This window comes from Onychostoma macrolepis, chromosome 17 (genome assembly GCF_012432095.1).
Source record: "Onychostoma macrolepis isolate SWU-2019 chromosome 17, ASM1243209v1, whole genome shotgun sequence".
Lineage (NCBI taxonomy): Eukaryota > Metazoa > Chordata > Actinopteri > Cypriniformes > Cyprinidae > Onychostoma > Onychostoma macrolepis.
In genome coordinates this window covers 4,812,235-4,827,823 of record NC_081171.1, presented here as the reverse complement: position 1 = coordinate 4,827,823, position 15,589 = coordinate 4,812,235, and positions in this window count along the sequence as shown.

Genomic DNA, 15,589 nt, shown 5'->3' with positions numbered 1-15,589 from the left:
AGAGCAGGACTAGCACCGCTTTTTCAGTGAAACGATGCGGTAAATGTTACAATTAGGCGCTTAGACACAGTCACGGAAACACCGTTTTGCTGCTTGATATGGCAAACTGGTGTGTCTTAGCATGTTATTTAAATGTATTATCTTAATTATGCACACACTGTAGTGCAAACAGTTTTGCCGTTTACTGCACGTTGTTATTCCCTATAGAGGCTAATGAACCTGAAGTCTCACACATTCACAGAAAACTGCTTACTTCCGCATTGAAAAATAAGGTGTATAGTCAGAAATATATTTGGCGCGCAATGCTAGAGCCGTTAGGCTGTAAACAGGTCTTGCGCTGCATTCATCCAATCAATGACACTGACACCTCAAATATGCAAATAAGAACATTAACCCAGGGTTTAGGAATTTACCATGTGAACACCCATTGTTAACCCCACGTAAATTCCGTTTACCCAGGTTTAGAATGACCCAGGTTTAAAGGGATAGTTCACCCAAAAATGTAAATACTGTCATCATTTAGTCACCCTCAAGTTGTTCAAATCTGTATGGTGTTTGGTTACCCATGTTCCAAATATCTTCTTTTATGATCAGCAGAACAAAGAGTAAAAGATGACAATATTTTCATTTTTGGGTGAACTATCCCTTTAACTATTTCAAGTGTGAAAAGAAAAGAAAAGAAATGTTTATTTATTTATTTTGCATATTTGTCATGTAGCCTACACTCAACTTTGCAACTTTTTTCTGCATTCATTTGGAAAATAAATGTGTGAAACTAACTCGTTGTGTGACATGATACGTTTACAAAGAGAGGATGCTTGTATTTGTATTTTATTTTCATCAACACTATAACCTACCACACACATTGATATCTCATGCCCATTTTAAACTCATAATTTCTTACATTTTGCAAATATTCAGCAATAAAAACAATTTGCAGAAAGACTAAATAGAATAAAGGGGGTTTCAGTCGCAAGTAAACAAATGTCCTTACAAATGATTACAAAAAACAAAACAAAAACAACAATGACAGCAAACATGTAGACAGTATTTACAGACAAATGTTTTAAAGTATTTGTCCATTAATAGACAATTTTATAACAGGCTGACACCTGACAGCCTGCCATGAAGAACGAGAGAAACCTCATACATTACAGGACACAGTAAGTCACATTCACAACAACAGCGATCATTATCAGTTTGTTTAGATGCCTGATGATGACACATCCTTCATTTCAAATTTTGTGCTAATGAGCTTCTCAAACAGCTTTTCCTGTGAGATACTGCAAGATGCTACCACTGCAAGATTATGATGTGATTACATGCAGCTACTGTATGCAAATAAAAATGAGAGCAGGAAAAGAGTGTTTTTCATCATCCTGAGTGAATTTAAAATCTTCTCCATAATACAATGCTGGAATATATACACAAACACTTTCCCTTTTCCCAGCAATAAAACTGGTTACTTGTCAAAAACTGAATTACATATTTGTACAAGCCAATTTTGATCAGATGCTAAGAAAGCAATAGGTCTGAATTGTCAGTAAACCTATTACAGGGAAACTCAAATTACAAACTCAGATTTTAAAAAGTTAATCATCCTGAGTTGAGCTCATCATTGTTTTGTGGTTTGAACCTACAACCTTTCCATTATCAGCCAAATTTCTTACCAATCAATCCACTGGCAGGATACAAAAGCAAAATACACAACAAAATGACAATTTATGTATTTGAGCTGACAAGACAGTTGATTAAACCTTAAAATCAGTGGAGGAAAAGAAAACACCTTGAAGATTGAGATGGGTCAAAGGTCCCTAGTCAGTAGCAGTAACCATAAAATGCAAGTTGATGTCACTTTTTCCACAAGGGGGCATCAGAGACAATCACTGACCCAGTGAATGATAGCCTATAGTATTTTGATGTTAACAAAATAGGATCACAATGATGTCTTTTTTTTTTGTGAAATAATGTAAAGAAACGCTTATTTTTCATAATAACAAACAAAAATTTGACCTTTTTGACCTGCGAGGTGAGGTTTTGTTACTCTCTCTAACAAGGAGATGATGATGGTTAGAAAACAAACACAAAACAACTAAACCCAATGATGTTTGGGTCACGAATCACGACCCTGCTGTTTAGGCAGACGGAGATTATAACAAAGGCTTTTAATTGTAATCCATACGCAGAAGGTTCAACACACAAGGTCAAATTAACACAGGCATAGGCAGACGCATTCAGACATATAGACGTAATACCGACTAAACCAAAGAGTGAGCTTAAGTAAGACAGGCAGCTGATAACACAGGTGCAGAGGATGAACTAATAATGACAAAACGAGAACAAGAACATAACCAAATATAGGCACAGAGGGAGAAAACATGACAAGCAGTCCATGGGGTGTGACAGTTCACCCCCCTCCCGGAAGGTGTGTTCTCGTGCCGAGGACAAAGAAGTGGATATGGGATAGTGATGGGGGATAGCAATGGGCTGGCGGGAAGGCAGGCATAAAAGACAGGGGGAGGTTTGGGCAGAGGACGGTCTCCCAGGAGGACGACGAACAGAGTCCAGGGTGGACACGACGGAGGGAGGAGCCAGGGAGAAGACAGGTGGGAGCCGGAGGAGCCAGGCGGGACCCAGGCCACAGCCATGATGGCGGCCCACGGTGGAGCCGATGGAGGGAGGAGCCATGGTGGAGGAAGTTCTGACGACTCCAGGGGGCCAACTGACAGCGGCGGAGCAGGTGGTGGTGGACCCCGAGGCGGAGACGGAGAGCCGATGGGCCAAGGCGACGGGGAGGATCTGGAGGGCCATGGCGGAGCATATGGCTCCGGCGATCGAGGCTGGAATCCGGAAGACAACGGTGGAGCCGGAGCGACAGAGGACTGAGGTGGAGTCGGAGGGAAGGAGGAGCCTGACAGAGCCGGAGGGACGAGGCGCAGCCAAAGTAGTGGAGTCCCAAGGCGGCAGAGCTGGAGGGACGATGGAGCCCAGCGGAGCTGGTGGTCTGACGGGCCACGGCGGAGCGGAGGGAGCTTGGAGCCGCTGGGTCGAAGGGCTGAGGTGGAGTCCAGGACTCAGATGTTGGAGGCGGCGACAAGGGATACTCCAGCCACGGCACCGATGGAGACTGGCAGACCCACGGTGATCCCACCACACAGATGGTGGGCTGAGGGTGAGCAGAGGTGCTGCCAGGATACAGCGGTGGCAGAGCTGAGGCTCTCGCATCTGGCCAGACCTTTCGGGCTCAGGCTCCGGGGCGGTCGTCCGCTCTGTCGCTCGCTCCTGAAGGCGATGGCTCAATGACCGCTGCAGGCTCTGGCTCTCCGTCTGCGGTAGGCTTGGGCAGCTCCGCGCAGCGGGGTGATGTTTGGCTGGGCTCTGGGTCGGGCTTTGTTCTGGATCGGGGCCGGACGCTCTCCAGGTCAACTGGGCGATGGAAATTTGCCCCAATCCAGAAGAGAGACTTTAATGTTTCGTCGTCATAGGGGCAGGTGATGGCAAGACAACAAAACTGGAGGGCGAATGAAAACAAATCGTGAATCTAGAGGTGTACTCCATTGAACAAAAAACTGAGAAAAAACAAAAAATAAACGGGGCACACAGCATCTTACTTTTCCTTTTGGTCTGGTATTCTGTCACGACCCTGCTGTTTAGGGAGACGAAGGCACGACGAAGTTTATAACAATAAAGGCTTTTAATGGTAATCTATATGAAGAAGAAGGTTCAACACACAGGGTCACATTAACACAGGCATAGGCAGACGTATTCAGACATATAGACGTGATACTGGACACAGACTAAACCAAAGAGTGTCTGCTGTGTGCCTTGCTTGTCTCCATAACTACCCTCATTAGTTGCCATAGACACTCATTGGACCATGCCCACTCCTTGTTAGTTTCCATAGTAACTCATTGGTTCCTTTTGTTCTCCTGTGTATGAATAGCCCTTGTGTTTCTCTTGTGCTTTGTAGGTTGTTGAATGTTATGTTGTTGCTCTGCTCCTTGTTTCCCTGTGTTTTGGTTCTTTGTATGTTCTTGTTTTTGATATTAACTGCCTGGACTTAGATCCACGCCTCAGCCTGATTCCTCCAGCTCCCGCCCATAACAGTATATGCCATTGTTTTGCATTATACATGTTCCATGGTAGTACCACAGCAGTTACCACAGGAAGTACCTTATAATGAAACATTCCATTTGAGTGCAAATTTATTACTATCTGACAACATAGTATTGTCACATATACTACAACAAAGATAAAATAAATAAATAACAAAAATAAATTTGACTGAATATGTACAGGTATGTGTCTCATTATTCTATTTGTAAATATCATTAACTATTGATTTTGCATTCTAGAAATTAAGAAATGTGATTTATTTAAAAATAAATAAATAAATAAAACACCCACCCCCTGATTTCTTTTCACCAGTGATCAAAAACACTCACCCTCTGACTTTTTCACCAATACCACCCCGAGTATCACACATACAAAAAAAAAAAGTAATGCCAGGAGTGACTGTACATCTTCACATGTTAAGGGTGGTACTGCATCTCTTCGTCTGTGGTTTCCAGTTAAAACCAGTATTTTAAAAAAGACTGGCACCAAAGATCCTCAACAAGCAGAGCCTTTTCAGTCTTTCTGTGTTCATTCAGACTCTTTTGCCAAACAATGCTGCGGAGTGTCATCCTGATCACCCTGCTGATATCCTCAGGTAAAATTAGCACAGATCAGTTATTAGCTATCTTCTTTATCAATCAGTTTGTCTATATTTTGTGTGCATAGCAGCATAGACCGATTTGGACCAGCTTAAGTTCATTGATGTGCAATGCTGGTCATGCTAAAACAGCTTTAATGTGCCCAAAATATACATATCATTCTTACTGTTAAACTGAACTCATGCAGTATGTCAAATTCCCACATTTAGTATGTGCCACATTTATCCTGTGTTGGGCAGTAGCGTCGCTACAAGTAGTGACGCTACTAGTTTAACTACATTTCTCAGTAGCGTGTCGGTAGCGTCACTGCTTTCTGAATCAAATAGCTTTTCAGTAGCTAAGCTCTTTTTTTGATCAAGTAGTGCGGTAGCGTCAACAAAAGCTAACGTTACATTGTCCAAAGAAAGCATTCTGAAACTCAAGCTCAAATCAGAAATATAACAGCTACAGATCACTGATCCTGGATCAGTACGTGACGCCACAGACACTGAAGCTCGTAACGCCATTGGCTCCTCAAGCTGTCAGTCAAACCTCATTATTCCTCCCGCCTCTCTCGTGAATGAAGTGCGGCGAGCAGTTTAGAGCATCTCAGCTTGTTTGCAGTCTGAAGGTAAATAAAGAACTGTTGATTGAATAAGTGCAGGTGTTTCTTTACTCAAAAAACTATTTAACTCAAACACTATTTATAAAGGCTAATGCTTTTTTGTTTTGTTTTTTTGTTTTTTTTTAAGGAGCGGAGAAGAGTTTCTAGTTTTAGTTTAGCATTTGTTAAGTCACAGCCAAGTAGCTCGTGCAAAGCGCTGAATCTTTCATAATATGATAATTTGGCCAAATAACAGAAAAAAACTGAAGGCCCACATAATGACAGAAAACTGGGAAAAAAAAAAAAAAAACATTTGCTGGTCAAAAGCTTCATAATTGAACTTGATTTTGGTGAAATGTTTATATTAATATCTAATGACACATGCAACGATGCAAATAAACATAGCCTATCTGTAGGCCTAAACATCTATATGGTAACACTATACAATACGATTTCATTAAAATACATTTGTTACAGTATTTATTAATCTTTGTTAATGTTAGTTAATGAAAATACAGTCGTTCATTGGTAGTTCATGTTAGTTCACAGTGCATTAACAAATGTTAACAAACAACTTTTGATTTTAATAATGCGTTAGTAAATGTTGAAATTAACATTAAGATAAATGCTGCAGAAGTATTGTTCATTCTTAGTTCATGTTAACTACACTAGTTAACTAATGTTAACTACTGAACCTTATTGTGAAGTGTTGCCATTTATATAAATGTATCTGTATACAATAAAGCCACAATACCAACTACCAATAGGAGGTTTCCGGCCGACAGCAAAAAATTGTTTTGCCTATGTCACAATATAAGGTCAGTCCGGCCCTGCATTTGATACTGATTATGTTGCCAAATTGGTTTGGAACAGCTGTTGAATAAACAATTAAGCTGAACATGCCTGTCTATCTGCTTGACTGACAGTTTTATTGATCACTGAGAGAGCATTGACTTGGTATGATGTTGGTTCAATAGAATTTTTTTTTATTTTTTTTTTAAATAGCTTGGATGTAGTAAACTACTTTTGCCATGTTGCCGTAGCTTAGCTTGCTACATTTCCCAGGGCTGTAGCTTTAGTGTAGTTAAGCTTCATTTAAAGAAGAGTAACTGTTAGCTTAGCTCACTACATTTTCCAAGTAGCTTGCCCAACACTGCATTTATCATGCATTTTTCCTTACAGCTTGTGCTCTCCACTGGGAAATGCAGAAAGAAGAGTCTACTGGAAATGATCTTGAAGAAGGCTCTGTGAGTTCTTAACATCATTTATCATGAACGTTCTTCATGATCCTATTTTGTGTTAACTTGTAAAGTAGCACATCGAACTGCTTTCACCATATTGTGTATTTGTATGAATAATTAATGATAAAAAAAATGAATTTTTAATATAGAAATTTCCCTGTCTTTTTAAAGATTGCATTAATTTCTATTATTTTTCAATATTTTTTTTCTAAGCTTTACATGAACATAATGTACACAAAATTAACTCATATATCTGAAGGATTATTTGACACCTTTTATCAAAATTCACAAACTGTTGTTTGAAAATGGGAAAAACTATGCAATCTGTTTAAATGATGATGGACGAATTTACAACTATTAATTGACCAGAAAACACATATATGACTGTCACCTGATTAATCACACTGGCAGATGCATCAATCGCGATAAAAGATCAGATCTTTGCCATATAGCCTACTGAAAGAGTGTTTGCAAGATGCAAGAATGTCCAATTTGCTAGACTCTAATCGTCATACTGTATGTTATTGACTCTATTATACTGTATCTGTTGTCTTGTTAGGGTGAGATACAAACAGAACAACAACCTGTAAAGTGCTGGGCTTGCCAGTAGGCGATGAAGAAGCTGAAAAAACAGATCTCCAATGGAGCAAATCCGGTTGATAACAGTACTGTTTCATACGCTTTTACTAAAATTCATGCGAGACTAATGGCTTAATGTTAATTCTTCTGGTCACCTTTCTGCAGGACGACATTAAAAAGAAACTGGGGATGGTCTGTGATGAGATTGGCTTCCTAAAGTCGCTGTGTAGGAAGTTTGTGAACAAGTACATGGACACTCTGGTCGAAGAACTTTCAACTACCGATGACGCTGAAACCACCTGTGTTAACATTGGCTTTTGCAAGAAATAGGAGTGGAGTTCATTCTTAAACTGTTTAAAGTTGAAGAATCCTGTTTTCCTTTATCAATTGAAGAAATGCACAAGTTTTTATTTCTTTGTTTGTTTGTTTCTAGGGGGCTTCTCACACTGCACTTCATTCATTCTAAACCCAATTTTTAACCCTGTGTAATGGAACGTTTCACACGTGTAATTTAGAAACAGAGTTGGTACTGCTTTTTACCTGGGGTTAAAAGAGCAAGATTAGCACCGCTTTTCTGGAGTTAACCCCACATTTGCAGTGGCAAACATGCATTGTGAAACAATGCAGTGAATATAACGTTTGACAGTCACAGAAACTCATTGAATAAACATTTCAGCTTTGTGAGGGGGAGGATGTCAAATGTTGAGACCATTTGGTTTTTACGTTTATAGTAAGAAAAGTCCATTCAGGAGGAAAAAAAACTAACTTAATAGTACATTCTGCAATATATGAGGATGCACAATGCAAGAGCCGTCAATGACACCAACCCTTCAAATATGCAAAGAAGAATGTTAACCCAGGATTTAGGAATGTACCATGTGAATACCCATTGTTAACCCCAGGTAAATTGTGAACAGTGTAAAATTTGAAGCAAATTAACTCCGGATTCCCTTTACTCGGGTTTAGAATACCTGAGGCTTAAAGGCATAGTTCACACTAAAAATGAAAATACATTATTTAGTCATTATTTACTCACCCTCAAGTTATTCCAAATCTGTATCAATTTCTTTCTTCTGCTGTTATTTTGTTATTTCGAAGAATATATTTAAACAAAGAGTTGATGCTCCCCATTGACTTCCATAGTATTTTTTTTCCATATTATGAAAGTCAATGGAGACCACAAGGTGCTTGGTTACCAATATACCCTTAACTATTTCAAGTGTGAAAGCCCTTGAGTGTTCGCTTTAGCTGGGAAGTTGGTGAACTTCTGCACTAGAGCTAAATATGTCATTATTGTGGTTTTGTATGCCACAGGTTTCTGCATATTTGTCATGTATACTCAACTTTACACCACTTTTTTTTTTTTTTTTTCATGGAAAATAAAAATGTGAAACACACTTTAGTGTTTTGTGACATAATTTTGTGCCCCTTTCAGAATTTCTTAAATTTCACAAATATTCAGCAAAAGAGACGATTTGCAGAAAGACTGTCAAGATTGTCAAAGATTGGCAGCCTCTCAAGAAGAAAGAGAGGAACTTCAAACATTACAGGATACAGTAAGTCACATTCACAACATTAATGATTGTTATCAGTTTGTTTAGATGGCTAATGACTCATCCAGCAATTCAGACTTTATGCAAATGAGCTTCCCCTGATAGCGCACGTACTGTACATCTCGGAGACATCTGCATTTTTTTAGTGTTTGCTCATCTGCAATACGTCTATAGGACGTTTCCTTTTAGATGTCAAAAAGACGTCTATTAGATGTCTTTAAGATGTTTATGATTTAGAATGTATGTAGAACTGACATCTTAAAGACGTTTGTCAGATGTTTGTACGCAGCAGATGCTTTCCAGATCAAGAGATCTTTAACAGACATCTTGCTATCACCAGTACGTGTGCTATCTGGGTCTCAAACCGCTTTTCCTGTGAGATTCTGCAAGATGCTGCTACTGCAAGATTATGATCTCACCACAAGCAGCAATATAATAACAATATCCCTTTTAGCAGTAATAAAACTGACTGTGTTAAAAAACTGAATGACAAATTTGTACGAGTAATTCCTTTCATTTGTTATCCGATTTGAAAGCTTGAAAACCAGTAGTACAGGCAGAGGCGGACAGTAGCTAAGTACATTTACTTGAGTATTGTACTTAAGTACACTTTTGAGTATCTGTACTTTACTTGAGTATTATTTTTTCTAGAAACTTATGACTTTAACTTCACTACATTTGAAAGACAAATATTGTACTTTTCACTCCACTACATTTCTATCAAGGTCCTCAAAGTAGAAAGTCGTTACTATGTAGCAGCTTTGAAAGTCAGTGGGTGATTTTTTTACTTCTCCAAAATGTGACTTTCTTTTTTTCAGACAGTTTATCATTAATCACTCTTGTAGGGCTACGTGAAGCGATTTCTCAGCATTTTTGTTAACACTGACCAGTTGCAAATGTGATATTTATTTACAACAATTCAATAATAAAAGGTTAATAATGTGGTATATATTAGACACAATATTGTTTGATTTTGCTAAATTGTGTATGTGAAAATATTACCTATAAAGCCACAGAAGAACTGTTGTGCGTCTCCTAATAAAACACAGGTGCTGGACTTGAAGCAGCACTGCACATATTGTTCTGTGTGTGACATCAAAGTATCGTGAGAGCGATTAGACAGCATTTTTGAAATTTTTTTTTGATGTCAAATAAGTCAAGTCAAGTCAAGTCACCTTTATTTATATAGCGCTTTTACAATACAGATTGTGTCAAAGCACTTAACAGTATCAAATTGGAGGATAGAGTGTCAGTAATGTATAATGATAAGATTAAACACTCAATTTTCAGTTAAAGGCATTTCATTATTGAATTCAGAGATGTCATTGTCTAGCTCGGTTTAGTTTAAATAGTATCTGTGCAATCAAATCGGCGATAATCGCTAGAAAGTCTTGCTGTTTTGCTTTTTTGTTAAAGCAGTGTTGCTGTTGTAAAGTTATACAGCTACAGTTGTGTTGCTGGGTTTTAAAGCAGGTGTGATTTGTTTTTTCTTCCTTATCACTCTCTACCACTCTTTTGTGGGGTTGCTAGGGGTGTTAAATAATAATTTTGTTTTGTTTAGTTTTTTCCCCATAGGTTTTTAACATTCTAAAAGCTCTTTATTCCAAAGATACTACAAGCTAGTCAGTGTATTCAGTAGGTGTAATGTATTGTAAGTTGCTTCAGAGGAATTGCAAGTATTACATAATAAAACAGTGCATTGACATAAAGGAAATTTACTTTTGGTACTTTTTAAAAGCAAGTTCTCCTGTACTTTTACTTAAGTAAAAATCTGTCTTTACAACTTTTACGTGGAATGGAGTAATATTTGACCAGCAATATCTGTACTTTCACTCAAGTAATGGAGTTGTGTACTTTGAACCCCTCTGAGTACAGGTCTAAATTGTCAGTAAACCTATTACAGGGAAAGTACCCTGTTCCCTCAAATTTGAGTTCATCATTTTGAACCAGCAACCTTTGCGTTTTCAGCCCATGGCCTGTAATCACAAAACATCTTAAGACTAAAAGTAGTTCATAATTTGCTGATTTAGGAGAAAATCTTAAAAATAATCAATCCTAAATTTAGGAATCCTAAGAGTCCTAAGAATCCTTTTGCTCTAAGAGTATTTCACAAAGCATTTTAGCACTAAAACTAGCTCCTAAATCTGTGAAAGGTTAGGAGTAGTGAAGAGGACTCCTGAGTCACTAAGACCAAGCCACAAACTATCCTAAAATGGCTGTTGCCGCAATCTGCCTCTGAGCGTAAACATTTTAGAAACATTTGACGTAGGTATCATCTTTGGTTTTGGAGGTTATACCAACTCCAAATTTTCCTTTGATTATCCTTTTTCATTAACCAGTTGGGCAAGAAGTAACAGCTGTTCTTGCATCCAGTTTGTGTGTTTTTTTTTTTTTATGTATGCATGTATTACTATCAGCCATGATTAATCTGTTAATTAAAAGGCTGTTTATATGCATATCTGCTAATTGTTTTTGAGAAGTATACATGTAAGAGGCTGACAATTAGCTGAACATATACTTGTTTAATTAGTGACACTTATCCTGCATTTTATAATCTTTATTTGAATGTGGCAATTAACATTTTTATTTTTAAACCTTTAATTGAATACAGCAGCATAATATCGTGCTCTAAAATATTACCATGAATAAATCTCTGACAGAGACTATCAGCCAATCTGTAACAGGACGAACGAGATGAGACAAGAGACGTGGGAATCCATTTGCAAGCTTTATTAGACAGAGACGTGGTCAAAAACACAGGCAGGATCGAAACACCAGCAAACAGGTATGGCACGGGTAAAACACAAGAGCAGTCCAGTGAACAGATGGGGTCGATCGGCGCAAACGTGATCCAGGGAGCAAAACAAAGAGAGATAATCCAGGTACACGATAATAGTCCAGGCAGGGGCAAACCACAAGATGAGAGAGAGATATATCCAAGGCAGGCTATGAACTTCAGGGCAGGCAGAGATGAGACAAGAACCGAGATGCACAGGCTAGGATCAAGACACGAATGACTCATGCAATAAACAAGATTATACTTGATTTAGACAAATAAAACTCGGAATGGCTCCATAAAGCAGCTATCTCTAGGTGAGTGATAAACGCAGAACAATACTCAGCAGTTTGAGAAAGACCTGAGTGGGTGTAATATAGTGTGCGTGTGATTGATTACAGCTGTGTGCAATCAGTGCAATGGATGATGGGAAATGCAGTCCAGAGTCTTCTCTTAAGCTTAAAACTTCTCTCTATTCCTTAATAAAAGTTTGTCTCAGCAGCTTTGTGAATAGGTTTTAAGAGAAAACTCTTAGCTAAAAACTTTTACTGCTATTTAGGAGAAATCTTAGTTGTAAGATAAAATGTTTTGTACCAACCAAAACATTTGCAGTATACAAAAGCAAAATACACAATAATTCGACAATTTATGTATCTGAGCTTGATGAGACACTGGCGATTAAACCTGAACATCAATGGAGAAAATACCTTGAAGACTGAGATGGGTCAAAAGTCGCTGGGCCTCCATGAGGGCGTTAACGAGACTTTGAAGCCGACTGAGATCATTGAAGGGTCGGCAGACGAGTCCAAAGAGAACACAAGAGAGGAGACAAACAGGAAGACATCTAAAAACAACCAAAAAATCCAGACCTCTATGACATGCATTCTTCTACGGAACACAAAATGACAAGAGTTGGAACATTCTCACACTTAAAATGGAAAAAACAAAAAAAAGAGCCTAAATTAACGAAGTATTTTTGCAGATGTAAAGAAAAAGTACTTAATCCTCACCTTGGGCCAATTTGACCCATCACAGAAAACAAGAGAGGCTAAATACAAAATAACTAAAGCGCGGGTGCAAAACTCAATTCCTGGAGGGCCACAGCCCTGTAGAGTTTAGTTCCAACCCTGTTCCAACATACGTACCATGTAAATGTTTAATGTATAGTTAATACCAATTATTGGATTGCTTTAGTAGTACCATAGCATTCTTGAAAGTACCTTGTATTATTATGGCACATTCAATTTCTGTGCAATAGTATTACAATCTGACACCATGGTATCATCAAATATACATACTGTAGTTCTGACACTGAATTTTATACTATTACAGACACAGCATTTGTAATCAAAGTACTATAATTTTTGAAAAGTAAGCATCACACATACAGGAAGATGTAAAAACAAAAAAGTATTGCCAAGATTGCTAGTACATCTTGATATATTTGTGCTAATGATCTCACCCCATAATTTATGTGGTTTCAGAGGTGTTTTAAAAAGGAGTGGCACCAAAGGCAATCAAGCAAACGAGCGTTTTCAGTCTCACTGTGTTCAGACTCTTTTTCCAAACAAGATGCTGCGGAGTATCATCCTGATCAGCCTGCTGATATCCTCAGGTAAAATTATCACAGATCAGTTGTTAGTTATCTTTATCAAACAATTTGTGTATATTTTGTGTGCCTGATTTGGACCAGCTTAAGTTCAGTGATGTGCAATGCTGGTCACGTGAAAACCAACTTGAATATACCTAATATATACATATCATTCTTACTGTTTAACTGAACTCATGCAAAATATTGCAGAACATTTAGTACTTAGTATGTTCTACATTTATCATGCATTTTTCCTTACAGTTTGTGCTTTTCACTTGGAATTGCACAAAGTCAAATCTACTGGAAATAAACTAATAGAAGACGCTGTAAGTTGTCCTCAACGTTGTTTATCATGATCCCATTTTGTGTTTACATTTAAAGTAGCAAAGTGAACTACTTTCACCAGATTGTGCATCAATATAATTAGTGCTCAAACAAATGTATTTAATACAGACATTTTCTTGTCTTTTTAAGATTGCATTTATTTCTATTGTTTTTCTAGAGTTTTTTTTACCTAGCTGTTATGACTGCGTAATCTTAGATAATAGCAAATAACATGTACACAAAATTGATCTAATTTAGTCATCTAAACTGACATGATCTACATTGATCCTACTGCCATTAAATGTGGAAGAATATCAATTTTAAGGCTGTATAAATTACACTTGTAAATTTGAGCATATTAAAGTTGATACAAATATAATTGTAAACATTTCCATGATAAATACACTTACTATGACTGATTTTTACTTCTTCTTTTTTTTTCTTTTTTTTTTACATAGTTGGGTGTAACACTACGGAGCCCTTTAAAGGACATTGTGGTGGAAAAAATTCGGGGTGAATGGAAAAAATTCAGCGTGGGAGGAAAAAAAAAATTCAAAACTTTTGCGTTCCCTCGCAAAACCATTTGAGTTCGGACAAACTCTTCCTGTGTACTTTACAGCTTGCAGTGGTTACAGCTTGCAGTGGTTACAGCTTGCAGTGGTTACAGCTCGTATGTTCACAATGGAGCGGTTCATAGAGTTTTATTTTGAACTTGGACTCAAAGTAATACAGTCAGTGCTTACTAGTATGCTTTCAAGGCATGGTTTTGGGACATTCTAAAACGCTTAATGTGACTTAATGTTTTAAAACAGTGACATTGGAGGACTAAATTCGATGATAATAAATAATGATAAACGATGATAAAAATTATTAGGCTAACATTAATAACCTTATTAATAATTGTACTATTAATAAAGCAGAATATGAACGCAACGCCCTGCTCGTTAAGCCTTTTCTTCCCCATAGAAAACGCTTAAGGTAGGCTATAATGAAAGGTTCATGCAGCTCGTATGTTCACAATGGAGCGATTCATAAAGTTTTTATTTTGAACTTTGACTCAAGTATATATAAATACAGTCAGTCAGTGGTTAGTTCAAGGCACAGTTTTGGGACATTCTAAAACGCTTTAATGTGGCTTAATGTATTAAAACAGTGACATTAGGACCAAATTCGATAATAATAAATATGAATAAAATTGTTAGGTTTATATTAATAACCTTATTAATAATATTACTATTAATAAAGGAGAATAGCCCAGAATATGAATGCAACGGATTTGGTATTTTTAAATCACCGTTTTCATTATAGCCTACTGTTTTATGGGGAGAAAAAGCTTAGGCTACGTGCAGGGCGTTGCGTTCATATTCTGGGATATTCTGCTTAGTAATATTATTAATAAGGTTATTAATATTAGCCTAATAATTTTATCAGCTTTATTATTATCAAATTTGGTCCTCCAAGTCACTGTTTTAAAACATTAAGCCACATTAAGCATTTTATTATGTCCCAAAACAGTGCCTTGAACTAAGCACTGGCTTATTAATTTATTTGAGTCCAAGTTCAAAATAAAACTCTATGAACCGCTCCATTGTGAACATACGAGCTGTAACCACTGCAAGCTGTAAAGTAAACAGGAAGAGTTTGTCCGAACTCAAATGGTTTTGCAAGGGAACGCAAAATATTTGAAAAACACATTTTTCCTCCCACCCTGAATTTTTTCCACCACAATGTCCTTTAAAGGGCTCCGTAGTAACACCTCTCTTATTTTATTAAAAAAAAAAAAAATCAATTATTAAATTTAAGTTATAATAAAGATTTTTAGTGCGTTTCTCAAGTTATTGTCCACTGTTATTTTGATATTAGATAAGGTGGTGTAAATCCCCGATAGTGACCCAACTGTTATATCATAACTATTGACTCTAATATGCTGTCTCTGTTATCTTGTTAGGGTGAGATACAAGCGGAACAACTCCCTGGATTGTGCTGGGCTTGCAAATGGGCCATGGGGAAGCTGAAAAGTGAGATCACCAATGGCTCAACTAAGGTTGGTAACAGTTCTGTTTCATACACTTTAATAAGTTCATGTGAGGCTAATGGCATAATGTTAACTCTGCTGGTCACTTTCCTACAGGATGACATTAAAAGGATGCTGGGGATGGTCTGTGACGAGATTGGCTTCCTGAAGTACCTGTGCAGGATGTTTGTGAACAAGTACATGGGCACTCTG